The 27,839-nt window shown below is 41.6% G+C and overlaps 9 non-coding genes across 9 annotated transcripts; 5 read left to right on the forward strand and 4 right to left on the reverse strand.

The window, feature by feature from the left end:
* The first annotated feature begins 816 nt into the window (after positions 1 to 816).
* TRNAI-AAU (transfer RNA isoleucine (anticodon AAU)) lies at positions 817 to 888 on the forward strand. Its single transcript has one exon. It is a non-coding gene; the product is annotated as a tRNA-Ile (tRNA).
* Positions 889 to 1,721: 833 nt separating this feature from the next.
* TRNAN-GUU (transfer RNA asparagine (anticodon GUU)) lies at positions 1,722 to 1,795 on the reverse strand. Its single transcript has one exon. It is a non-coding gene; the product is annotated as a tRNA-Asn (tRNA).
* Positions 1,796 to 6,384: 4,589 nt separating this feature from the next.
* On the reverse strand, positions 6,385 to 6,458 carry TRNAN-GUU (transfer RNA asparagine (anticodon GUU)). Its single transcript has one exon. It is a non-coding gene; the product is annotated as a tRNA-Asn (tRNA).
* A 1,354-nt stretch (positions 6,459 to 7,812) lies between these two features.
* TRNAM-CAU (transfer RNA methionine (anticodon CAU)) lies at positions 7,813 to 7,884 on the forward strand. Its single transcript has one exon. It is a non-coding gene; the product is annotated as a tRNA-Met (tRNA).
* Positions 7,885 to 22,038: 14,154 nt separating this feature from the next.
* Positions 22,039 to 22,110, forward strand: TRNAM-CAU (transfer RNA methionine (anticodon CAU)). The gene has a single exon. It is a non-coding gene; the product is annotated as a tRNA-Met (tRNA).
* Positions 22,111 to 24,373: 2,263 nt separating this feature from the next.
* TRNAM-CAU (transfer RNA methionine (anticodon CAU)) lies at positions 24,374 to 24,445 on the forward strand. The gene has a single exon. It is a non-coding gene; the product is annotated as a tRNA-Met (tRNA).
* Positions 24,446 to 25,280: 835 nt separating this feature from the next.
* On the reverse strand, positions 25,281 to 25,354 carry TRNAN-GUU (transfer RNA asparagine (anticodon GUU)). The gene has a single exon. It is a non-coding gene; the product is annotated as a tRNA-Asn (tRNA).
* A 1,352-nt stretch (positions 25,355 to 26,706) lies between these two features.
* Positions 26,707 to 26,778, forward strand: TRNAM-CAU (transfer RNA methionine (anticodon CAU)). The gene has a single exon. It is a non-coding gene; the product is annotated as a tRNA-Met (tRNA).
* Positions 26,779 to 27,612: 834 nt separating this feature from the next.
* On the reverse strand, positions 27,613 to 27,686 carry TRNAN-GUU (transfer RNA asparagine (anticodon GUU)). The gene has a single exon. It is a non-coding gene; the product is annotated as a tRNA-Asn (tRNA).
* Positions 27,687 to 27,839: the final 153 nt, after the last annotated feature.

The following is a 27,839-nucleotide window of genomic DNA, read 5'->3' on the forward strand; positions in this document are numbered from 1 at the left end:
GGGGCAACGATTTTGTGAGAAACATCTTTACCCTTAAAGAAAGATTTTCTTAACTTCTTACCTGTGTGCTGATTAGATATCACCTGGTTTTCACATTAAACAGATTCACACTTGAGAAAGCAGCAAGGATGCAGTGAGGTTTATGTTTCCTGGTGTCAAACTGTATTATTTCAGTGGACATTGTAATGAGGATGCATCTTGCTGCCTTTCCAATTAAGCAAGTTTTAATCAGTAATAGGTGAAAAACCATTCCTACAAAGGTGTTAATCAGAGACTTGCCTTTGTGGACACTTTTCAGAGAGCAAATGTGTTAGCATAAAAATAAAGCCATAAAATGGAGAGCTGATTAATCACTCAATTGGATTTCTCTGCCTGCATATTTTTTTTTCTCTGCAACCCCATGCTAAATTGTGTTTCCTGTTTTTTATAAAATGACTTAATCAAATCTGACTCTGATTGCATCAGAGAAGGGCAGGTACCCTACACTATAAGAGGTGGTTTGAAATTTTGACTTGTCTACTTAAAGATCAGCAAAATTTGATCACAAGGTCAATTACGTCCCTGGGTGGTATTGAAACACCAGCCTTTCGGTTAACAGCCGAATGCGCTAACCGATTGCACCACAGAGACAACTTGCAAAAGCATGTACTAACAAAGGCTAAAAAGCATTCATCTAGAAAGTTTCCTAGAAAAAGGTTAAAAAGGCAATAATCTGGAGAGTTTTGCAAGATTTTTCTTCCATTGACCAACGAAGAAACACATTGGTACTTTCACATGATGAGTGAGTACTTCAGGATCTCTGACACTTACGTGGGCAGCAGAGTGGCGCAGCGGAAGCGTGCTGGGCCAATAACCCAGAGGTCGGTGGATCGAAACCATCCTCTGCTATGTGCACTTTTTTTTTGTTAATTAAATTCTTCCAAAACTGGAATTGATATTTTGACTCTTTTATTTTTACTTAAAGTACAATAACTTTTAACATTTTAATTTGTTTTAATAGTATATTGACAGCATTGTTTTCTTTCAGAAATCCACTTAATTTTCTTTACCCTATTACTGAAATGGTAATTGACAAAAACAAGCTACATTGTCACCAGAAGAGCAATGCAAAATGTACAATTGATATTTCAAAATCATCTTTCCAGCTTGAATTTCAATGATGCATTGGGGCAACGATTTTGTGAGAAACATCTTCACCCTTAAAGAAAGATTTTCTTAACTTCTTACCTGTGTGCTGATTAGATATCACCTGGTTTTCACATTAAACAGATTCACACTTGAGAAAGCAGCAAGGATGCAGTGAGGTTTATGTTTCCTGGTGTCAACCTGTATTATTTCAGTGGACATTGTAATGAGGATGCATCTTGCTGCCTTTCCAATGAAGCAAGTTTTAATCAGTAATAGGTGAAAAACCATTCCTACAAAGGTGTTAATCAGAGACTTGGCTTTGTGGACACTTTTCAGAGAGCAAATGTGTTAGCATAAAAATAAAGCCATAAAATGGAGAGCTGATTAATCACTCAATTGGATTTCTCTACCTGCATAATTTTTTTTTCTGCAACCCCATGCTAAATTGTGCTTCCTGTTTTTTATAAAATGACTTCATCAAATCTGACTCTGATTGCATCAGAGAAGGCCAGGTACCCTACACTATAAGAGGTGGTTTGAAATTCTGACTTGTCTACTTAAAGATCACCAAAATTTGATCACCAGGTCAATTACGTCCCTGGGTGGGATTGAACCACCAACCTTTCGGTTAACAGCTGAATGCGCTAACCGATTGCGCCACAGAGACAGCTTGCAAAAGCATGTGCTGACAAAGGCTAAAAAGCATTCATCTAGAAAGTTTCCTAGAAAAAGGTTAAAAAGGCAATAATCTGGAGAGTTTTGCAAGATTTTTCTTCCATTGACCAACGAAGAAACACATTGGTACTTTCACATGATGAGTGAGTACTTCAGGATCTCTGACACTTACGTGAGCAGCAGAGTGGCGCAGCGGAAGCGTGCTGGGCCCATAACCCAGAGGCTGGTGGATCGAAACCATCCTCTGCTGTGTGCACTTATTTTTTTGTTAATTAAATTTTTCCAAAACTGGAATTGATATTTTGACTATTTTATTTTTACTTAAAGTACAATAACTTTTAACATTTTAATTTTTTTTAATAGTATATTGACAGCATTGTTTTCTTTCAGAAATCCACTTAATTTTCTTTACCCTATTACTGAAATGGTAATTGACAAAAACAAGCTACATTGTCACCAGAAGAGCAATGCAAAATGTACAATTGATATTTCAAAATCATCTTTACAGCTTGAATTTCAATGATGCATTGGGGCAACGATTTTGTGAGAAACATCTTCACCCTTAAAGAAAGATTTTCTTAACTTCTTACCTGTGTGCTGATTAGATATCACCTGGTTTTCACATTAAACAGATTCCCACTTGAGAAAGCAGCAAGGATGCAGTGAGGTTTATGTTTCCTGGTGTCAAACTGTATTATTTCAGTGGACATTGTAATGAGGATGCATCTTGCTGCCTTTCCAATGAAGCAAGTTTTAATCAGTAATAGGTGAAAAACCATTCCTACAAAGCTGTTAATCAGAGACTTGCCTTTGTGGACACTTTTCAGAGAGCAAATGTGTTAGCATAAAAATAAAGCCATCAAATGGAGAGCTGATTAATCACTCAATTGGATTTCTCTGCCTGCATATTTTTTTTTCTCTGCAACCCCATGCTAAATTGTGCTTCCTGTTTTTTATAAAATAACTTAATCAAATCTGACTCTGATTGCATCAGAGAAGGCCAGGTACCCTACACTATAAGAGGTGGTTTGAAATTTTGACTTGTCTACTTAAAGATCAGCAAAATTTGATCACAAGGTCAATTACGTCCCTGGGTGGTATTGAAACACCAGCCTTTCGGTTAACAGCCGAATGCGCTAACCGATTGCACCACAGAGACAACTTGCAAAAGCATGTACTAACAAAGGCTAAAAAGCATTCATCTAGAAAGTTTCCTAGAAAAAGGTTAAAAAGGCAATAATCTAGAGAGTTTTGCAAGATTTTTCTTCCATTGACCAACGAAGAAACACATTGGTACTTTCACATGATGAGTGAGTACTTCAGGATCTCGGACACTTACGTGGGCAGCAGAGTGGCGCAGCGGAAGCGTGCTGGGCCCATAATCCAGAGGTCGGTGGATCGAAACCATCCTCTGCTATGTGCACTTATTTTTTTGTTAATTAAATTCTTCCAAAACTGGAATTGATATTTTGACTCTTTTATTTTTACTTAAAGTACAATAACTTTTAACATTTTAATTTGTTTTAATAGTATATTGACAGCATTGTTTTCTTTCAGAAATCCACTTAATTTTCTTTACCCTATTACTGAAATGGTAATTGACAAAAACAAGCTACATTGTCACCAGAAGAGCAATGCAAAATGTACAATTGATATTTCAAAATCATCTTTCCATCTTGAATTTCAATGATGCATTGGGGCAACGATTTTGTGAGAAACATCTTTACCCTTAAAGAAAGATTTTCTTAACTTCTTACCTGTGTGCTGATTAGATATCACCTGGTTTTCACATTAAACAGATTCACACTTGAGAAAGCAGCAAGGATGCAGTGAGGTTTATGTTTCCTGGTGTCAAACTGTATTATTTCAGTGGACATTGTAATGAGGATGCATCTTGCTGCCTTTCCAATTAAGCAAGTTTTAATCAGTAATAGGTGAAAAACCATTCCTACAAAGCTGTTAATCAGAGACTTGCCTTTGTGGACACTTTTCAGAGAGCAAATGTGTTAGCATAAAAATAAAGCCATAAAATGGAGAGCTGATTAATCACTCAATTGGATTTCTCTGCCTGCATATTTTTTTTTCTCTGCAACCCCATGCTAAATTGTGCTTCCTGTTTTTTATAAAATGACTTAATCAAATATGACTCTGATTGCATCAGAGAAGGCCAGGTACCCTACACTATAAGAGGTGGTTTGAAATTTTGACTTGTCTACTTAAAGATCAGCAAAATTTGATCACAAGGTCAATTACGTCCCTGGGTGGTATTGAAACACCAGCCTTTCGGTTAACAGCCGAATGCGCTAACCGATTGCACCACAGAGACAACTTGCAAAAGCATGTACTAACAAAGGCTAAAAAGCATTCATCTAGAAAGTTTCCTAGAAAAAGGTTAAAAAGGCAATAATCTGGAGAGTTTTGCAAGATTTTTCTTCCATTGACCAACGAAGAAACACATTGGTACTTTCACATGATGAGTGAGTACTTCAGGATCTCTGACACTTACGTGGGCAGCAGAGTGGCGCAGCGGAAGCGTGCTGGGCCCATAACCCAGAGGTCGGTGGATCGAAACCATCCTTTGCTATGTGCACTTATTTTTTTGTTAATTAAATTCTTCCAAAACTGGAATTGATATTTTGACTCTTTTATTTTTACTTAAAGTACAATAACTTTTAACATTTTAATTTGTTTTAATAGTATATTGACAGCATTGTTTTCTTTCAGAAATCCACTTAATTTTCTTTACCCTATTACTGAAATGGTAATTGACAAAAACAAGCTACATTGTCACCAGAAGAGCAATGCAAAATGTACAATTGATATTTCAAAATCATCTTTCCAGCTTGAATTTCAATGATGCATTGGGGCAACGATTTTGTGAGAAACATCTTCACCCTTAAAGAAAGATTTTCTTAACTTCTTACCTGTGTGCTGATTAGATATCACCTGGTTTTCACATTAAACAGATTCCCACTTGAGAAAGCAGCAAGGATGCAGTGAGGTTTATGTTTCCTGGTGTCAACCTGTATTATTTCAGTGGACATTGTAATGAGGATGCATCTTGCTGCCTTTCCAATGAAGCAAGTTTTAATCAGTAATAGGTGAAAAACCATTCCTACAAAGGTGTTAATCAGAGACTTGGCTTTGTGGACACTTTTCAGAGAGCAAATGTGTTAGCATAAAAATAAAGCCATAAAATGGAGAGCTGATTAATCACTCAATTGGATTTCTCTGCCTGCATAATTTTTTTTCTCTGCAACCCCATGCTAAATTGTGCTTCCTGTTTTTTATAAAATGACTTAATCAAATCTGACTGCATCAGAGAAGGCCAGGTACCCTACACTATAAGAGGTGGTTTGAAATTTTGACTTGTCTACTTAAAGATCACCAAAATTTGATCACAAGGTCAATTACGTCCCTGGGTGTGATTGAACCACCAACCTTTCGGTTAACAGCCAAATGCGCTAACCGATTGCGCCACAGAGACAGCTTGCAAAAGCATGTGCTGACAAAGACTAAAAAGCATTCATCTAGAAAGTTTCCTAGAAAAAGGTTAAAAAGGCAATAATCTGGAGAGTTTTGCAAGATTTTTCTTCCATTGACCAACGAAGAAACACATTGGTACTTTCACATGATGAGTGAGTACTTCAGGATCTCTGGCACTTACATGAACAGCAGAGTGGTGCAGCGGAAGCGTGCTGGGCCCATAACCCAGAGGTCGGTGGATCGAAACCATCCTCTGCTATGTGCACTTATTTTTTTGTTAATTAAATTCTTCCAAAACTGGAATTGATATTTTGACTCTTTTATTTTTACTTAAAGTACAATAACTTTTAACATTTTAATTTGTTTTAATAGTATATTGATAGCATTGTTTTCTTTCAGAAATCCACTTAATTTTCTTTACCCTATTACTGAAATGGTAATTGACAAAAACAAGCTACATTGTCACCAGAAGAGCAATGCAAAATGTACAATTGATATTTCAAAATCATCTTTCCAGCTTGAATTTCAATGATGCATTGGGGCAACGGTTTTGTGAGAAACATCTTCACCCTTAAAGAAAGATTTTATTAACTTCTTACCTGTGTGCTGATTAGATATCACCTGGTTTTCACATTAAACAGATTCCCACTTGAGAAAGCAGCAAGGATGCAGTGAGGTTTATGTTTCCTGGTGTCAACCTGTATTATTTCAGTGGACATTGTAATGAGGATGCATCTTGCTGCCTTTCCAATGAAGCAAGTTTTAATCAGTAATAGGTGAAAAACCATTCCTACAAAGGTGTTAATCAGAGACTTGGCTTTGTGGACACTTTTCAGAGAGCAAATGTGTTAGCATAAAAATAAAGCCATAAAATGGAGAGCTGATTAATCACTCAATTGGATTTCTTTGCCTGCATAATTTTTTTTCTCTGCAACCCCAATGCTAAATTGTGCTTCCTGTTTTTTATAAAATGACTTAATTAAATATGACTCTGATTGCATCAGAGAAGGCCAGGTACCCTACACCATAAAAGGTGGTTTGAAATTTTGACTTGTCTACTTAAAGATCAGCAAAATTTGATCACAAGGTCAATTACGTCCCTGGGTGGGATTGAACCACCAACCTTTCGGTTAACAGCCGAATGCGCTAACCGATTGCACCACAGAGACAGCTTGCAAAAGCATCTACTGACAAAGGCTAAAAAGCATTCATCTAGAAAGTTTCCTAGAAAAAGGTTAAAAAGGCAATAATCTGGAGAGTTTTGCAAGATTTTTCTTCCATTGACCAACGAAGAAACACATTGGTACTTTCACATGATGAGTGAGTACTTCAGGATCTCTGACACTTACATGAGCAGCAGAGTGGCGCAGCGGAAGCGTGCTGGGCCCATAACCCAGAGGTCGGTGGATCAAAACCATCCTCTGCTATGTGCACTTATTTTTTGGTTAATTAAATTCTTCCAAAACTGGAATTGATATTTTGACTCTTTTATTTTTACTTAAAGTACAATAACTTTTAACATTTTAATTTGTTTTAATAGTATATTGACAGCATTGTTTTCTTTCAGAAATCCACTTAATTTTCTTTACCCTATTACTGAAATGGTAATTGACAAAAACAAGCTACATTGTCACCAGAAGAGCAATGCAAAATGTACAATTGATATTTCAAAATCATCTTTCCAGCTTGAATTTCAATGATGCATTGGGGCAACGATTTTGTGAGAAACATCTTCACCCTTAAAGAAAGATTTTCTTAACTTCTTACCTGTGTGCTGATTAGATATCACCTGGTTTTCACATTAAACAGATTCCCACTTGAGAAAGCAGCAAGGATGCAGTGAGGTTTATGTTTCCTGGTGTCAACCTGTATTATTTCAGTGGACATTGTAATGAGGATGCATCTTGCTGCCTTTCCAATGAAGCAAGTTTTAATCAGTAATAGGTGAAAAACCATTCCTACAAAGGTGTTAATCAGAGACTTGGCTTTGTGGACACTTTTCAGAGAGCAAATGTGTTAGCATAAAAATAAAGCCATAAAATGGAGAGCTGATTAATCACTCAATTGGATTTCTCTGCCTGCATAATTTTTTTTCTCTGCAACCCCAATGCTAAATTGTGCTTCCTGTTTTTTATAAAATGACTTAATCAAATATGACTCTGATTGCATCAGAGAAGGCCAGGTACCCTACACCATAAAAGGTGGTTTGAAATTTTGACTTGTCTACTTAAAGATCAGCAAAATTTGATCACAGGGTCAATTACGTCCCTGGGTGGGATTGAACCACCAACCTTTCGGTTAACAGCCGAATGCGCTAGCCGATTGCACCACAGAGACAGCTTGCAAAAGCTTCTACTGACAAAGGCTAAAAAGCATTCATCTAGAAAGTTTCCTAGAAAAAGGTTAAAAAGGCAATAATCTGGAGAGTTTTGCAAGATTTTTCTTCCATTGACCAACGAAGAAACACATTGGTACTTTCACATGATGAGTGAGTACTTCAGGATCTCTGACACTTATGTGAGCAGCAGAGTGGCGCAGCGGAAGCGTGCTGGGCCCATAACCCAGAGGTCGGTGGATCGAAACCATCCTCTGCTATGTGCACTTATTTTTTTGTTAATTAAATTCTTCCAAAACTGGAATTGATATTTTGACTCTTTTATTTTTACTTAAAGTACAATAACTTTTAACATTTTAATTTGTTTTAATAGTATATTGACAGCATTGTTTTCTTTCAGAAATCCACTTAATTTTCTTTACCCTATTACTGAAATGGTAATTGACAAAAACAAGCTACATTGTCACCAGAAGAGCAATGCAAAATGTACAATTGATATTTCAAAATCATCTTTCCAGCTTGAATTTCAATGATGCATTGGGGCAACGATTTTGTGAGAAACATCTTCACCCTTAAAGAAAGATTTTATTAACTTCTTACCTGTGTGCTGATTAGATATCACCTGGTTTTCACATTAAACAGATTCCCACTTGAGAAAGCAGCAAGGATGCAGTGAGGTTTATGTTTCCTGGTGTCAACCTGTATTATTTCAGTGGACATTGTAATGAGGATGCATCTTGCTGCCTTTCCAATGAAGCAAGTTTTAATCAGTAATAGGTGAAAAAACATTCCAACAAAGGTGTTAATCAGAGACTTGGCTTTGTGGACACTTTTCAGAGAGCAAATGTGTTAGCATAAAAATAAAGCCATAAAATGGAGAGCTTATTAATCACTCAATTGGATTTCTCTGCCTGCATATTTTTTTTTCTCTGCAACCCCATGCTAAATTGTGCTTCCTGTTTTTTATAAAATGACTTAATCAAATCTGACTCTGATTGCATCAGAGAAGGCCAGATACCCTACACTATAAGAGGTGGTTTGAAATTTTGACTTGTCTACTTAAAGATCACCAAAATTTGATCACAAGGTCAATTACGTCCCTGGGTGTGATTGAACCACCAACCTTTCGGTTAACAGCCGAATGCGCTAACCGATTGCGCCACAGAGACAGCTTGCAAAAGCATGTGCTGACAAAGGCTAAAAAGCATTTATCTAGAAAGTTTCCTAGAAAAAGGTTAAAAAGGCAATAATCTGGAGAGTTTTGCAAGATTTTTCTTCCATTGACCAACGAAGAAACACATTGGTACTTTCACATGATGAGTGAGTACTTCAGGATCTCTGGCACTTAAATGAGCAGCAGAGTGGCGCAGCGGAAGCGTGCTGGGCCCATAACCCAGAGGTTGGTGGATCGAAACCATCCTCTGCTATGTGCACTTATTTTTTGGTTAATTAAATTCTTCCAAAACTGGAATTGATATTTTGACTCTTTTATTTTTACTTAAAGTACAATAACTTTTAACATTTTAATTTGTTTTAATAGTATATTGACAGCATTGTTTTCTTTCAGAAATCCACTTAATTTTCTTTACCCTATTACTGAAATGGTAATTGACAAAAACAAGCTACATTGTCACCAGAAGAGCAATGCAAAATGTACAATTGATATTTCAAAATCATCTTTCCAGCTTGAATTTCAATGATGCATTGGGGCAACGATTTTGTGAGAAACATCTTCACCCTTAAAGAAAGATTTTCTTAACTTCTTACCTGTGTGCTGATTAGATATCACCTGGTTTTCACATTAAACAGATTCCCACTTGAGAAAGCAGCAAGGATGCAGTGAGGTTTATGTTTCCTGGTGTCAACCTGTATTATTTCAGTGGACATTGTAATGAGGATGCATCTTGCTGCCTTTCCAATGAAGCAAGTTTTAATCAGTAATAGGTGAAAAACCATTCCTACAAAGGTGTTAATCAGAGACTTGGCTTTGTGGACACTTTTCAGAGAGCAAATGTGTTAGCATAAAAATAAAGCCATAAAATGGAGAGCTGATTAATCACTCAATTGGATTTCTCTGCCTGCATAATTTTTTTTCTCTGCAACCCCAATGCTAAATTGTGCTTCCTGTTTTTTATAAAATGACTTAATCAAATATGACTCTGATTGCATCAGAGAAGGCCAGGTACCCTACACCATAAAAGGTGGTTTGAAATTTTGACTTGTCTACTTAAATATCACCAAAATTTGATCACAAGGTCAATTACAGATGTGTCCACTATTACCTTTCTGAAAAAAGTATCATGGCCTGCCGTTCATGGCACGAGATAAGCTTTCCTCTTAAGATATACACGGCAAGTACCACTTTTCAGACAGCAGGTGGCATTTTCAGAAACTGAGCAAGCAGAAAGTCTGATAAAGAGATTCTAGAGGGAGTAGTTCAGACCTGATTCTAGCAGCATTTTATTTGCAAATGGGCAAAATCATGGGGGTCATTCCGAAATGATCGCACGCTAGGTTGTTTTGCAGCATTGCGATCAGGTCGAAACTGCACATGCGTACGCACCTCAATGCGCATGTGCGTCGTACGGGTACAAAGCGGATCATTGCTGAGCAATGGATTTAACGAAGAATCGATTCGCACAGCAGATCGCAAGGAGATTGATAGGAAGAGGGCATTTGTGGGTGGCAACTGAACGCTTTCTTGGAGTGTTTGGAAAAACGCAGGCGTGTCCAAGCGTTTGCAGGGCAGGTGTCTGACGTCAATTCCGGACACGAACAGGCTAAAGTGTATGCCCCGAATTTACATCAGACACCCACCCTGCAAACGCATAGACACACCTGCGTTTTTCCAAACACTCCCAGAAAACGGTCAGTTGACATCCACAAATGTTTTCTTCCAGTCAATCTCCTTGCGATTGTCTGTGCGAATGGATTCTTCATTAAATCCATTGCTCAGCAACGATCCACTTTGTACCTGTGCGACGCACCTGCGTATTGCGGGGCACACACATGCGCAGTTATGTCCTGATCGCAGCTCAACAAAACAACCTAGCGTGCAATCAGGCCTGCATGACCCCCATGGTTTTGCCCATCTGCTAACAAAATTGCAGCTATGGGGGGGTCATTCCGAGTTGATCGTAGCCCTGCAAAATTTTGCAGGGCTACGATCAGGAACAAAGACATGCGGGGGATGCCCAGCACAGGGCCAGTCCGCCCCGCAGGTCAGTTACGCCCCCTCCCCCCCTGCAGAAGTGCAAAAGTATTGCACAGCGGCGATGCTTTTGTACTTCAGGAGTAGCTCCCGGCCAGCGCAGCTTTAGCGTGCTGGCCGGGAGCTACTCATTACTACACGGCCCGAAGCGGCTGGTCAGCAGCAGCGATCGGGTCAGAATGACCCCCATGAGCCGTATGTGCAGGGCAATTTATCCATCATGCACACGGGAATATCAGCTGCAGCAGCTAATTGTGAAGTATTAATATTTTTCCAATACATCTCTCATACTAACTTCCAACATGTACCTGGCTCAATGTTGCCTATATGTTTAAAAAAATCTTTTTCCTTGTGATTGATAATGTGCTGATGAAGAGTTCATACAAACTCCACACAGAGATTCAATATAGAAATTATGATACTAACTAAAAGGCACTATTGATACTTGTCATTTTTTGCAATTGTTTGGTGGTTAAGGTGCGAGTAGAGAGAATTTTTGGTATTTCAATACCACATATATTTCACTGGGATCCGGTCTGAAGATCGACAGTGTCTGCCATACAAGTGGGTGCTGCGTCTGTCTGCCACAAATCGGTCCAGCGCTGAGGCTGTGCTGCCGTAATAAGTCACTGGGTGCTCTGTCTGCCATACAAGTGGGTGCTGTGCCTGTCTGCCACAAATCAGTCCTGTGCTAGGGCTGTGCTCCATAAGTCAGTGGGTGCTCTGCCTGCCATACAAGTGGGTGAAGAAACATGAGACCCAGGGCCTGATCAGCCATAAGGCTGCAGCCTGGATAGCTGAGTACTGGGGGGGCGCAGCACCGGCACAATAGATGCTTAGGCTCTACCTACTACTGGAAGCTGCAGATTCCATGCAGACAGCATGGAAGACGGCCCTTATAGGAGACAGATGCCAGGGGTATTACTAGACCATTACCCAGCGCTACCCAGAATGAGCATGTAACCCCCTGGCTCTAAGCATATAACCCCTATGGCAAAAAGCATATGTAACCCCTGGCAACGAGCATGTAACCCCTGGCAACGAGCATGTGACCGGGTCAGACTTCCGGTCAGCAGAATCAAGGATGCCGGTGGCTTCTCCTCCCACCTCTAGCCACCAACAGCACCGTGGGCAGCAACATGGACATCCATATGTGCAGGGCAATTTATCCATCAGGCACACGGGAATATCAGCAGCGGCAGCTAATTGTGAAGTATTAATATATCTCCAATACATGTGGGAGTGCCAGTAGTGTCCTCGGTGCAGAGGTGTAGGTGGTGTAATCAGTGCAGGAGGGCTGGCAGTATCCCCAGTGCAGGAGTGTCAGTAGTGCGGGAGATGTCCTCCTTGCACTTGGTTGATGGTACCGTGGACACTTCTGGCACTCCCGCACTGCCAGCACCCCATAACTACTGCAAGGAGGACACCTCCCACACTGCCGACAATGCCGACACCCCTGAACTCCTTCACCGAGGACACTTCTGGCACTCCCACACTGCCGACACTCCTGAACTCCTGCACTAAGGACACCTCCAGTACTCCCGAACTGCCCACACTGCCAGCACCCCTGCACTGAGGACACTGCCCGCACTGCCGGCGCCCCTAAACTCCTGCACTGAGGACACCTCCCACACTGCCAACACTGCTGGCATCCCTGCACCGAGGACACGTCTGGCACTCCAACACTGCCGACACCTCTGAACTCCTGCACTAAGGACACCTCCAGTACTCCCGCGCTGCCGACACAGCCAGCACCCCTGAACTCCTGCAAGGAGGACACCTCCTGCACTGCTGACACTGCCGGCACCCCTGAACTTCTGCAAGGAGGACACCTGCTGCACTCCCACACAGCCGACACCTCTGAACTCCTGCACTAATGCTAGCCATACATCAGACCAACTTTTCTCCAACACTCCAAACTTCCAACCATCCAACTTGTCTGTTCAACTAAAACAGTGCCCCACACATCTCACCAACTTTTTACCAGTGCTCCACACATCTAACCAACTTTTCATCAGACCAACCAACCTTCCAACTTCTGTCCAACTTGTGATGTCACCGAAGTAGGCGGACAGTGCCTGCCTACAGTTCTTCAGTTTTGTTTTGTTTTTTAATTTCAAAACATGCAGAAGTGTCTTTTTTCAGTGAAACTGGGCTTTTCTTTCACCACCATACATTTATTAGATTTACTTATTTTTATACTGAACTATGGATACCAGCATGGTTGGGCTGCCAAGGCAAATATATATATATATATATATATATATATATGATGTTGATATTTGGCACTCCCAATGTAGTAAAATGTACAGCTTGCCTGGTGCCCTCTTTTTTGGAGGCACAAGTATTTTTTATATATTTTTAAAAAGATTATATATATATATATATATATATATATATATTTTTTTTTTTTTTTTTAATGGAATGGGGAAAAAACCCCAAAAAATTGCGTGGGGTCCCCCCTCCAAAGCATAACCAGCCTCGGGCTCTTCGAGCCGGTCCTGGTTCTAAAAATCCGGGGGGGAAACGGACAGGGGATCCCCCGTATTTTTAAAACTAGCACCGGGCTCTGCGCCTGGTGCTGGTGCAAAAAATACGGGGGACAAAAAGAGTAGGGGTCCCCCGTATTTTTTACACCAGCATCGGGCTCCACTAGCTGGACAGATAATGCCACAGCCGGGGGTCACTTTTATACAGTGCCCTGCGGCCGTGGCATTAAATATCCAACTAGTCACCCCTGGCCGGGGTACCCTGGGGGAGTGGGGATCCCTTCAATCAAGGGGTCCACCCCCCAGCCACCCAAGGGCCAGGGGTGAAGCCCGAGGCTGTCCCCCCCATCCAAAGGCTGCGGATGGGGGGCTGATAGCCTTGAGAAAATTGAAAGAATATTGTTTTTTCCAGTAGTACTACAAGTCCCAGCAAGCCTCCCCCGCAAGCTGGTACTTGGAGAACCACAAGTACCAGCATGCGGGAGAAAAACGTGCCCGCTGGTACCTGTAGTTCTAATGGGAAAAAAATACCCAAATAAAAACAGGAGACACACACCGTGACAGTAAAACTTTATTTCACACATGTCGACACACACATACTTACCTATGTTGACTGTTTTCTGCCCAGCGATATCGGTGATCACACGGGCTCACCAAGATCACTCAGCACACAGAGCTGCACCAGCGATGTGTGCTGAGCGATCTGTCACTGCCCGTGTTTGCAATAGAGAAAACATGGGTGATGACTAGATCTTTCAAGCATGCAGGGACGCACATCACTATCGCTATAGTCCATACACACATAGCGATTTGTGCTGTATTTCTAAGTGACTCAGCAAATCAATTAGAAAAGCAGCCCAAATCGCTATGTGTGTGTGATCGTATTCAGGTCATTCTGATGTACAGTATTGCCAGCTTTAGAGTCCAGTTCTTAATTGTGTAGGTGTGAAAATCTCAGTGTGAGAGGCCTTTGAAGTAGATTCCTTGGGGAATAGAGATACAGCACAGTAACATGAATTCTGGGTGGGGGAAGGGCTGCTGTCCTGGAATTTGAAATAAACAGTGAACTTTTAGCAATTCAGAGCCTCAGTTTATTAATGCAAAAATTGGAGTTATTTGTTACTCAGAGCACAGAGGTGAATGAAGTCTAAAGTGACATTAAAGAATAAGTTAATTAAAACCTAATAGTGCTACAAGGTAACGGAACATATTATAATACTTTGCAATGACAAAATAATTCCAACTAAATAGTATAAATATACTGTAAGTTAGACAAAACTGAATGCAATCACTTGGATGCTTTGTACAATCCATACACAATTACAGTATACAGTGTTGCAGAGGTGACTACTTTTTTTTTTTTAAACAATTTTCAAGATTGCATAACAAATGTAATACTAGGGTGAAGTACATGTTACAGATAAAATATAACAAATTAATTAATTTAAGCAGGTAGTCTAATTTTGATATTTAAAGCATTTGCAGAAAGGATGAGTACGATAGGTAAAGGGTCCTTTATGCAAATTCTATGCATTATTCGTTTGCGTACTGTCTTTTTTGATGTGTCGACATATGGCCTGTCGACCAATATTGGTCGACCTAATGACTGTTGACCTTCTTTTTGTCGACAATATGATCCATTCCAATTACATGCAGCTGGCTTGTCCATTTCTTTCTATAATCACTGGCAGCACAGAAAATAAATGGTCTACATAATTATTACAGGTCTCCAATGTAAGTACGTTTTTCCAAAATGTATTGATGCCATCAATCAGTTGCTCTTTTGTCCTTGGCTTACATTGAGAACGAATATAACTTTTCATTTGAGACCACACTAGCTCGATAGGATTCATGTCCGGTGATCTGTGAAAAGTCAATAAAGGGAGAGAATTTAAAAATGGAATATTTGGCATTTCATGCTTTACAGGAAGCATCAGTCTACAGGGCAAAACTGTACTTACTCTGGTGGTGTGCGTTGCCAAATGATGCCTTTTTCCTCTATGAATTTGGCCGAAGCACTATGTTTTGGATCATTGTCCTGGAACATTCGATGTCCAGATGACCAATACTTTCTTACATACGGCACTAAAGTATCATTAATGATCATGGACTGGAAGAATGTTTTATCCATGATACCTGACGTAGAACAATAAAAAAAACAGGATTTTATAAGTGTCCTCGGTGCAGGGGTCCCATCAGTGTCGGCAGTACGGGAGATGTCCTCAGTCCATGAGAGCTAACAATAGGTGTGCCGGCAGGGTAGCGGTGTCGGCAGTGTGGGAGGTGTCCTCAGTGTAGGAGTGCTGGCAATAGGTGTGCCGGCAGAATGGGGGTGTCGGCAGTGTCAACAGTGCGGAAGGTGTCCTCATTGCAGGAGTTTAGGGGTGCCGGCAGTGTGGGGTTGCCGGAAGTGTCCTCGGTGTAGAAGTGCCAGCAGTGCGGGAGGTGTCCTCAGTCCATGAGTGCTAGCAATAGGTGTGCCGGCAGGGCAGGGATGTCGGCAGTGCAAAAGGTGTCCTCATTGCAGGAGTGCCGGCAGTGAGGGCGGTGTTCTCATTGCAGGAGTTCAGGGGTGCCGGCAGTGTGGGAGTGCCGGAAGTGTCCTCAGTGCAGGGGTGCCGGCAGTGTCGGCAGTGCAGGAGGTGTCCTTAGTGCAGGAATTCTGGCAGTATCCCCAGTGCAGGAGTGTCAGCAGTGCAGGCAGTGCCGGTGGTGTCCTCAGTGCAGGGGTGTCGGCAGTGTGGGAGTACTGGAGGTGTCCTTAGTGCAGGAGTTCAGGGGTGTCGGCAGTTTGGGAGTGCCAGAAGTGTCCTTGGTGCAGGGGTTCCAGCAGTGTTGGCAGTGTGGGAGGTGTCCTCAGTGCAAGAGTTCAAGGGTGCTGGCAGTGTCGGCAGTGTGGGAGTGTCTGAAGTGTCCTCGGTGCAGGGGTGCCAGCAGTGCGGGAGGTGTCCTCAGTCTAGGAGTGCTGGCAGTATCCCCAGTGCAGGTGTGCCGGCAGTGTCGACAGTGCGGGAGGTGTCCTTAGTGCAGGAATTCTGACAGTATCCCCAGTGCAGGAGTGTCAGCAGTGAAGGCAGTGCCGGTGGTGTCCTCAGTGCAGGGGTGTCGGCAGTGCAGGAGTACTGGAGGTGTCCTTAGTGCAAGAGTTCAGGGGTGTCGGCAGTTTGGGAGTGCCAGAAGTGTCCTCGGTGCAGGGGTTCCAGCAGTGTTGGCAGTGTGGGAGGTGTCCCCAGTGCAGGAGTTCAGGGGTGCTGGCAGTGTGGGAGTGTTGGAAGTGTCCTCGGTGCAGTGGTGCCAGCAGTGCGGGAGGTTTCCTCAGTCTAGGAGTGCTGGCAGTATCCCCAGTGCAGGTGTGCCGGCAGTGTCGACAGTGCGGGAGGTGTCCTTATTGCAGGAATTCTGACAGTATCCCCAGTGCAGGAGTGTCAGCAGTGCAGGCAGTGCCGGTGGTGTCCTCAGTGCAGGGGTGTCGGCAGTGTCGGCAGTGCGGGAGTACTGGAGGTGTCCTTAGTGCAAGAGTTCAGGGGTGTCGGCAGTTTGGGAGTGCCAGAAGTGTCCTCGGTACAGGGGTTCCAGCAGTGTTGGCAGTGTGGGAGGTGTCCCCAGTGCAGGAGTTCAGGGGTGCTGGCAGTGTCGGCAGTGTGGGAGTGTCGGAAGTGTCCTCGGTGCAGGGGTGCCAGCAGTGCGGGAGGTGTCCTCAGTCTAGGAGTGCTGGCAGTATCCCCAGTGCAGGTGTGCCGGCAGTGTCGACAGTGCGGGAGGTGTCCTTTGTGCAGGAATTCTGACAGTATCCCCAGTGCAGGAGTGTCAGCAGTGCAGGCAGTGCCGGTGGTGTCCTCAGTGCAGGGGTGTCGGCAGTGTCGGCAGTGCAGGAGTAATGGAGGTGTCCTAAGTGCAAGAGTTCAGGGGTGTCGGCAGTGTGGGAGTGTCGGAAGTGTCCTTGGTGCAGGGGTGCCAGCAGTGCGGGAGGTGTCCTCAGTCTAGGAGTGCTGGCAGTATCCCCAGTGCAGGTGTGCCGGCAGTGTCGACAGTGCGGGAGGTGTCCTTTGTGCAGGAATTCTGACAGTATCCCCAGTGCAGGAGTGTCAGCAGTGCAGGCAGTGCCGGTGGTGTCCTCAGTGCAGGGGTGTTGGCAGTGTCGGCAGTGCGGGAGTAATGGAGGTGTCCTAAGTGCAAGAGTTCAGGGGTGTCGGCAGTTTGGGAGTGCCAGAAGTGTCCTCGGTGCAGGGGTTCCAGCAGTGTTGGCAGTGTGGGAGGTGTCCCCAGTGCAGGAGTTCAGGGGTGCTGGCAGTGTCGGCAGTGTGGGAGTGTCGGAAGTGTCCTCGGTGCAGGGGTGCCAGCAGTGCGGGAGGTGTCCTCAGTCTAGGAGTGCTGGCAGTATCCCCAGTGCAGGTGTGCCGGCAGTGTCGACAGTGCGGGAGGTGTCCTCATTGCAGGAATTCAGGGGTGCCGGCAGTGTGGGGTTGCCGGAAGTGTCCTCGGTGTAGAAGTGCCGGCAGTGCGGGAGGTGTCCTCAGTCCATGAGTGCTAGCAATAGGTGTGCCGGCAGGGCAGGGGTGTCAGCAGTGCAAAAGGTGTCCTCATTGCAGGAGTGCTGGCAGTGAGGGCGGTGTCCTTATTGCAGGAGTTCAGGGGTGCCAGCAGTGTGGGAGTGCCGGAAGTGTCCTCTGTGCAGGGGTGCCGGCAGTGTCGGCAGTGCAGGAGGTGTCCTCAGTGCAGGAATGCTGGCAGTATACCCAGTGCAGGAGTGTCGGCAGTGCGGGAAGTGCCGGCGGTGTCCTCAGTGCAGGGGTACCGGCAGTGTCGGCAGTGCGGGAGTACTGGAGGTGTCCTTAGTGCAGGAGTTCAAGGGTGTCGGCCGTGTGGGAGTGCCAGAAGTGTCCTTGGTGCGAGAGGTGTCTTCAGTGCAGGAGTGCTGGCAGTATCCCCAGCGCAGGGGTGCCAGAAGTGTCAGCAGTCAGGGGTGCAGGCAGTGTGGGAGTGCCGGAAGTGTCCTCAGTGCAAAAGTGCCGGCAGTGTCCGCAGTGCAGGAGGTGTCCTCAGCGCAGGAGTGCTGGCAGCATCCCCAGTGCAGGGGTGCCGGCAGTGTGGGAAGTGCCAGCGGTGTCCTCAGTGCAGGGGTGCCGGTGACTTACTTACCTGCTGCAACGTTTTCAGCCTGTTCGGTCCTGGCTCTGACGTCAAACACCCGTCCTGGACACGCCTGCGTTTCTCTCACTACACCCGCGTTTTCTTACCCCCCCCCCCCACCCCGAAAACGGCTGCAAACGGTGAGTTGATGCCCAGGTACCCCCTCCGCCTGTCAATCTTCGTGCGATCATTGCAGCGATCGCTTTTTTCGGTTCCAGCGTCGTTTCCCGTCGATGGCCGTGCGTGCGCATAGCGGCCGTCGCACATGTGCAGTAGGGACCCGATTGCAGCTGTGCGAACGACAACACGCTGCGATTGGGTCATAATGACCCCCTAAGTCCAGAACTACTTAGAAACTGCACAACATTTTTTACCATAACAGGACTGCACAAGTGATCAAAGCCTTGGTATGGGGAAAAAAACAACCCCCATAGGCGGAGGTTAGTTTGTCGCACGGGCTGAAAAAAGCATCTTCGTCTGATCAACTCGTAATGAGGCCCTTTATTTGGAAATATTTTATCATTGCAAAATCTTATAATATGTTCTTTTACTCTATAGCACTAAGGTTTTTATTAACTTATTGTTTAATTTCACTTTAGATTTCATTCACCTCTGTGCTTTGAGCAACATACTGTATAGTAAGCAGGGACGTGCCCACCACACGTCACTGATAGTAACATCCCCCAGCCAGGATAAAATCTGTAACCCCCAAGGAGTCTACTTCAAAGGCCTCTCACACTGAGATTTTCACACCTACACAATTAGCAACTAGACTTTAAAGCTGGCCATACTGATTACAGTGTCTATTTAACAGCAATATTAGTGCAAAGCTATGTTACGTGATGCACTGGCCACCCAGTGGTGAAACTATAAATTGTCACGAATTGTCACGGCACAATATGACGGCACAAAAGCACAAGGAATATATGTCATGCCAAATTTACTACCATAGCTCTGTTTTCAGAAAGGTAATAGTGGACACATCTGTACGTCCCTGGGTGGGATTAAACCACCAACCTTTCGGTTAACAGCCGAATGCGCTAACCGATTGCACCACAGAGACAGCTTGCAAAAGCATCTACTGACAAAGGCTAAAAAGCATTCATCTAGAAAGTTTCCTAGAAAAAGGTTAAAAAGGCAATAATCTGGAGAGTTTTGCAAGATTTTTCTTCCATTGACCAACGAAGAAACACATTGGTACTTTCACATGATGAGTGAGTACTTCAGGATCTCTGACACTTATGTGAGCAGCAGAGTGGCGCAGCGGAAGCGTGCTGGGCCCATAACCCAGAGGTCGGTGGATCAAAACCATCCTTTGCTATGTGCACTTATATTTTTGTTAATTAAATTCTTCCAAAACTGGAATTGATATTTTGACTCTTTTATTTTTACTTAAAGTACAATAACTTTTAACATTTTAATTTGTTTTAATAGTATATTGACAGCATTGTTTTCTTTCAGAAATCCACTTAATTTTCTTTACCCTATTACTGAAATGGTAATTGACAAAAACAAGCTACATTGTCACCAGAAGAGCAATGCAAAATGTACAATTGATATTTCAAAATCATCTTTCCAGCTTGAATTTCAATGATGCATTGGGGCAACGATTTTGTGAGAAACATCTTCACCCTTAAAGAAAGATTTTCTTAACTTCTTACCTGTGTGCTGATTAGATATCACCTGGTTTTCACATTAAACAGATTCCCACTTGAGAAAGCAGCAAGGATGCAGTGAGGTTTATGTTTCCTGGTGTCAACCTGTATTATTTCAGTGGACATTGTAATGAGGATGCATCTTGCTGCCTTTCCAATGAAGCAAGTTTTAATCAGTAATAGGTGAAAAACCATTCCTACAAAGGTGTTAATCAGAGACTTGGCTTTGTGGACACTTTTCAGAGAGCAAATGTGTTAGCATAAAAATAAAGCCATAAAATGGAGAGCTGATTAATCACTCAATTGGATTTCTCTGCCTGCATAATTTTTTTTCTCTGCAACCCCATGCTAAATTGTGCTTCCTGTTTTTTATAAAATGACTTAATCAAATATGACTCTGATTGCATCAGAGAAGGCCAGGTACCCTACACCATAAAAGGTGGTTTGAAATTTTGACTTGTCTACTTAAAGATCAGCAAAATTTGATCACAAGGTCAATTACGTCCCTGGGTGGGATTGAACCACCAACCTTTCGGTTAACAGCCGAATGCGCTAACAGATTGCACCACAGAGACAGCTTGCAAAAGCATCTACTGACAAAGGCTAAAAAGCATTCATCTAGAAAGTTTCCTAGAAAAAGGTTAAAAAGGCAATAATCTGGAGAGTTTTGCAAGATTTTTCTTCCATTGACCAACGAAGAAACACATTGGTACTTTCACATGATGAGTGAGTACTTCAGGATCTCTGACACTTATGTGAGCAGCAGAGTGGCGCAGCGGAAGCGTGCTGGACCCATAACCCAGAGGTCGGTGGATCAAAACCATCCTTTGCTATGTGCACTTATTTTTTTGTTAATTAAATTCTTCCAAAACTGGAATTGATATTTTGACTCTTTTATTTTTACTTAAAGTACAATAACTTTTAACATTTTAATTTGTTTTAATAGTATATTGACAGCATTGTTTTCTTTCAGAAATCCACTTAATTTTCTTTACCCTATTACTGAAATGGTAATTGACAAAAACAAGCTACATTGTCACCAGAAGAGCAATGCAAAATGTACAATTGATATTTCAAAATCATCTTTCCAGCTTGAATTTCAATGATGCATTGGGGCAACGATTTTGTGAGAAACATCTTCACCCTTAAAGAAAGATTTTATTAACTTCTTACCTGTGTGCTGATTAGATATCACCTGGTTTTCACATTAAACAGATTCCCACTTGAGAAAGCAGCAAGGATGCAGTGAGGTTTATGTTTCCTGGTGTCAACCTGTATTATTTCAGTGGACATTGTAATGAGGATGCATCTTGCTGCCTTTCCAATGAAGCAAGTTTTAATCAGTAATAGGTGAAAAAACATTCCAACAAAGGTGTTAATCAGAGACTTGTCTTTGTGGACACTTTTCAGAGAGCAAATGTGTTAGCATAAAAATAAAGCCATAAAATGGAAAGCTGATTAATCACTCAATTGGATTTCTCTGCCTGCATATTTTTTTTTTCTCTGCAACCCCATGCTAAATTGTGCTTCCTGTTTTTTATAAAATGACTTAATCAAATCTGACTCTGATTGCATCAGAGAAGGCCAGGTACCCTACACTATAAGAGGTGGTTTGAAATTTTGACTTGTCTACTTAAAGATCAGCAAAATTTGATCACAAGGTCAATTACGTCCCTGGGTGGTATTGAACCACCAGCCTTTCGGTGAACAGCCGAATGCGCTAATCGATTGCACCACAGAGACAACTTGCAAAAGCATGTACTAACAAAGGCTAAAAAGCATTCATCTAGAAAGTTTCCTAGAAAAAGGTTAACAAGGCAATAATCTGGAGAGTTTTGCAAGATTTTTCTTCCATTGACCAACGAAGAAACACATTGGTACTTTCACATGATGAGTGAGTACTTCAGGATCTCTGACACTTACATGAGCAGCAGAGTGGCGCAGCGGAAGCGTGCTGGGCCCATAACCCAGAGGTCGGTGGATCGAAACCATCCTCTGCTATGTGCACTTATTTTTTGGTTAATTAAATTCTTCCAAAACTGGAATTGATATTTTGACTCTTTTATTTTTACTTAAAGTACAATAACTTTTAACATTTTAATTTGTTTTAATAGTATATTGACAGCATTGTTTTCTTTCAGAAATCCACTTAATTTTCTTTACCCTATTACTGAAATGGTAATTGACAAAAACAAGCTACATTGTCACCAGAAGAGCAATGCAAAATGTACAATTGATATTTCAAAATCATCTTTCCAGCTTGAATTTCAATGATGCATTGGGGCAACGATTTTGTGAGAAACATCTTCACCCTTAAATAAAGATTTTCTTAACTTCTTACCTGTGTGCTGATTAGATATCACCTGGTTTTCACATTAAACAGATTCCCACTTGAGAAAGCAGCAAGGATGCAGTGAGGTTTATGTTTCCTGGTGTCAACCTGTATTATTTCAGTGGACATTGTAATGAGGATGCATCTTGCTGCCTTTCCAATGAAGCAAGTTTTAATCAGTAATAGGTGAAAAACCATTCCTACAAAGGTGTTAATCAGAGACTTGGCTTTGTGGACACTTTTCAGAGAGCAAATGTGTTAGCATAAAAATAAAGCCATAAAATGGAGAGCTGATTAATCACTCAATTGGATTTCTCTGCCTGCATAATTTTTTTTCTCTGCAACCCCAATGCTAAATTGTGCTTCCTGTTTTTTATAAAATGACTTAATCAAATATGACTCTGATTGCATCAGAGAAGGCCAGGTACCCTACACCATAAAAGGTGGTTTGAAATTTTGACTTGTCTACTTAAAGATCAGCAAAATTTGATCACAAGGTCAATTACGTCCCTGGGTGGGATTGAACCACCAACCTTTCGGTTAACAGCCAAATGCGCTAACCGATTGCACCACAGAGACAGCTTGCAAAAGCATCTACTGACAAAGGCTAAAAAGCATTCATCTAGAAAGTTTCCTAGAAAAAGGTTAAAAAGGCAATAATCTGGAGAGTTTTGCAAGATTTTTCTTCCATTGACCAACGAAGAAACACATTGGTACTTTCACATGATGAGTGAGTACTTCAGGATCTCTGACACTTATGTGAGCAGCAGAGTGGCGCAGCGGAAGCGTGCTGGACCCATAACCCAGAGGTCGGTGGATCAAAACCATCCTTTGCTATGTGCACTTATTTTTTTGTTAATTAAATTCTTCCAAAACTGGAATTGATATTTTGACTATTTTATTTTTACTTAAAGTACAATAACTTTTAACATTTTAATTTGTTTTAATAGTATATTGACAGCATTGTTTTCTTTCAGAAATCCACTTAATTTTCTTTACCCTATTACTGAAATGGTAATTGACAAAAACAAGCTACATTGTCACCAGAAGAGCAATGCAAAATGTACAATTGATATTTCAAAATCATCTTTCCAGCTTGAATTTCAATGATGCATTGGGGCAACGATTTTGTGAGAAACATCTTCACCCTTAAAGAAAGATTTTATTAACTTCTTACCTGTGTGCTGATTAGATATCACCTGGTTTTCACATTAAACAGATTCCCACTTGAGAAAGCAGCAAGGATGCAGTGAGGTTTATGTTTCCTGGTGTCAACCTGTATTATTTCAGTGGACATTGTAATGAGGATACATCTTGCTGCCTTTCCAATGAAGCAAGTTTTAATCAGTAATAGGTGAAAAAACATTCCAACAAAGGTGTTAATCAGAGACTTGGCTTTGTGGACACTTTTCAGAGAGCAAATGTGTTAGCATAAAAATAAAGCCATAAAATGGAGAGCTGATTAATCACTCAATTGGATTTCTCTGCCTGCATATTTTTTTTTCTCTGCAACCCCATGCTAAATTGTGCTTCCTGTTTTTTATAAAATGACTTAATCAAATCTGACTCTGATTGCATCAGAGAAGGCCAGGTACCCTACACTATAAGAGGTGGTTTGAAATTTTGACTTGTCTACTTAAAGATCAGCAAAATTTGATCACAAGGTCAATTACGTCCCTGGGTGGTATTGAACCACCAGCCTTTCGGTGAACAGCCGAATGCGCTAATCGATTGCACCACAGAGACAACTTGCAAAAGCATGTACTAACAAAGGCTAAAAAGCATTCATCTAGAAAGTTTCCTAGAAAAAGGTTAACAAGGCAATAATCTGGAGAGTTTTGCAAGATTTTTCTTCCATTGACCAACGAAGAAACACATTGGTACTTTCACATGATGAGTGAGTACTTCAGGATCTCTGACACTTACTTGAGCAGCAGAGTGGCGCAGCGGAAGCGTGCTGGGCCCATAACCCAGAGGTCGGTGGATCGAAACCATCCTCTGCTATGTGCACTTATTTTTTTGTTAATTAAATTCTTCCAAAACTGGAATTGATATTTTGACTCTTTTATTTTTACTTAAAGTACAATAACTTTTAACATTTTAATTTGTTTTAATAGTATATTGACAGCATTGTTTTCTTTCAGAAATCCACTTAATTTTCTTTACCCTATTACTGAAATGGTAATTGACAAAAACAAGCTACATTGTCACCAGAAGAGCAATGCAAAATGTACAATTGATATTTCAAAATCATCTTTCCAGCTTGAATTTCAATGATGCATTGGGGCAACGATTTTGTGAGAAACATCTTCACCCTTAAATAAAGATTTTCTTAACTTCTTACCTGTGTGCTGATTAGATATCACCTGGTTTTCACATTAAACAGATTCCCACTTGAGAAAGCAGCAAGGATGCAGTGAGGTTTATGTTTCCTGGTGCCAACCTGTATTATTTCAGTGGACATTGTAATGAGGATGCATCTTGCTGCCTTTCCAATGAAGCAAGTTTTAATCAGTAATAGGTGAAAAACCATTCCTACAAAGGTGTTAATCAGAGACTTGGCTTTGTGGACACTTTTCAGAGAGCAAATGTGTTAGCATAAAAATAAAGCCATAAAATGGAGAGCTGATTAATCACTCAATTGGATTTCTCTGCCTGCATAATTTTTTTTCTCTGCAACCCCATGCTAAATTGTGCTTCCTGTTTTTTATAAAATGACTTAATCAAATCTGACTCTGATTGCATCAGAGAAGGCCAGGTACCCTACACTATAAGAGGTGGTTTAAAATTTTGACTTGTCTACTTAAAGATCACCAAAAATTGATCACAAGGTCAATTACGTCCCTGGGTGGGATTGAACCACCAACCTTTCGGTTAACAGCCGAATGCGCTAACCGATTGCGCCACAGAGACAGCTTGCAAAAGCATGTGCTGACAAATGCAAAAAAGCATTCATCTAGAAAGTTTCCTAGAAAAAGGTTAAAAAGGCAATAATCTGGAGAGTTTTGCAAGATTTTTCTTCCATTGACCAACGAAGTAACACATTGGTACTTTCACATGATGAGTGAGTACTTCAGGATCTCTTGCACTTACATGAGCAGCAGAGTGGCGCAGCGGAAGCGTGCTGGGCCCATAACCCAGAGGCCGGTGGATCGAAACCATCCTCTGCTGTGTGCACTTATTTTTTTGTTAATTAAATTCTTCCAAAACTGGAATTGATATTTTGACTATTTTATTTTTACTTAAAGTACAATAACTTTTAACATTTTAATTTTTGTTAATAGTATATTGACAGTATTGTTTTCTTTCAGAAATCCACTTAATTTTCTTTACCCTATTACTGAAATGGTAATTGACAAAAACAAGCTACATTGTCATCAGAAGAGCAATGCAAAATGTACAATTGATATTTCAAAATCATCTTTCCAGCTTGAATTTCAATGATGCATTGGGGCAACGATTTTGTGAGAAACATCTTCACCCTTAAAGAAAGATTTTCTTAACTTCTTACCTGTGTGCTGATTAGATATCACCTGGTTTTCACATTAAACAGATTCACACTTGAGAAAGCAGCAAGGATGCAGTGAGGTTTATGTTTCCTGGTGTCAAACTGTATTATTTCAGTGGACATTGTAATGAGGATGCATCTTGCTGCCTTTCCAATGAAGCAAGTTTTAATCAGTAATAGGTGAAAAACCATTCCTACAAAGGTGTTAATCAGAGACTTGCCTTTGTGGACACTTTTCAGAGAGCAAATGTGTTAGCATAAAAATAAAGCCATAAAATGGAGAGCTGATTAATCACTCAATTGGATTTCTCTGCCTGCATATTTTTTTTTCTCTGCAACCCCATGCTAAATTGTGCTTCCTGTTTTTATAAAATGACTTAATCAAATCTGACTCTGATTGCATCAGAGAAGGCCAGGTACCCTACACTATAAGAGGTGGTTTGAAATTTTGACTTGTCTACTTAAAGATCAGCAAAATTTGATCACAAGGTCAATTACGTCCCTGGGTGGTATTGAAACACCAGCCTTTCGGTTAACAGCCGAATGCGCTAACCGATTGCACCACAGAGACAACTTGCAAAAGCATGTACTAACAAAGGCACAAAAGCATTCATCTAGAAAGTTTCCTAGAAAAAGGTTAAAAAGGCAATAATCTGGAGAGTTTTGCAAGATTTTTCGTCCATTGACCAACGAAGAAACACATTGGTACTTTCACATGATGAGTGAGTACTTCAGGATGTCTGAAACTTACGTGGGCAGCAGAGTGGCGCAGCGGAAGCGTGCTGGGCCCATAACCCAGAGGTCGGTGGATCGAAACCATCCTCTGCTATGTGCACTTATATTTTTGTTAATTAAATTCTTCCAAAACTGGAATTGATATTTTGACTCTTTTATTTTTACTTAAAGTACAATAACTTTTAACATTTTAATTTGTTTTAATAGTATATTGACAGCATTGTTTTCTTTCAGAAATCCACTTAATTTTCTTTACCCTATTACTGAAATGGTAATTGACAAAAACAAGCTACATTGTCACCAGAAGAGCAATGCAAAATGTACAATTGATATTTCAAAATCATCTTTCCAGCTTGAATTTCAATGATGCATTGGGGCAACGATTTTGTGAGAAACATCTTCACCCTTAAAGAAAGATTTTCTTAACTTCTTACCTGTGTGCTGATTAGATATCACCTGGTTTTCACATTAAACAGATTCCCACTTGAGAAAGCAGCAAGGATGCAGTGAGGTTTATGTTTCCTGGTGTCAACCTGTATTATTTCAGTGGACATTGTAATGAGGATGCATCTTGCTGCCTTTCCAATGAAGCAAGTTTTAATCAGTAATAGGTGAAAAACCATTCCAACAAAGGTGTTAATCAGAGACTTGGCTTTGTGGACACTTTTCAGAGAGCAAATGTGTTAGCATAAAAATAAAGCCATAAAATGGAGAGCTGATTAATCACTCAATTGGATTTCTCTGCCTGCATATTTTTTTTCTCTGCAACCCCATGCTAAATTGTGCTTCCTGTTTTTTATAAAATGACTTAATCAAATCTGACTCTGATTGCATCAGAGAAGGCCAGGTACCCTACACTATAAGAGGTGGTTTGAAATTTTAACTTGTCTACTTAAAGATCAGCAAAATTTGATCACAAGGTCAATTACGTCCCTGGGTGGTATTGAACCACCAGCCTTTCGGTTAACAGCCGAATGCGCTAACCGATTGCACCACAGAGACAACTTGCAAAAGCATGTACTAACAAAGGCTAAAAAGCATTCATCTAGAAAGTTTCCTAGAAAAAGGTTAAAAAGGCAATAATCTGGAGAGTTTTGCAAGATTTTTCTTCCATTGACCAACGAAGAAACACATTGGTACTTTCACATGATGAGT

This window comes from Pseudophryne corroboree, chromosome 4, assembly GCF_028390025.1.
Source record: "Pseudophryne corroboree isolate aPseCor3 chromosome 4, aPseCor3.hap2, whole genome shotgun sequence".
Taxonomy (NCBI): domain Eukaryota; kingdom Metazoa; phylum Chordata; class Amphibia; order Anura; family Myobatrachidae; genus Pseudophryne; species Pseudophryne corroboree.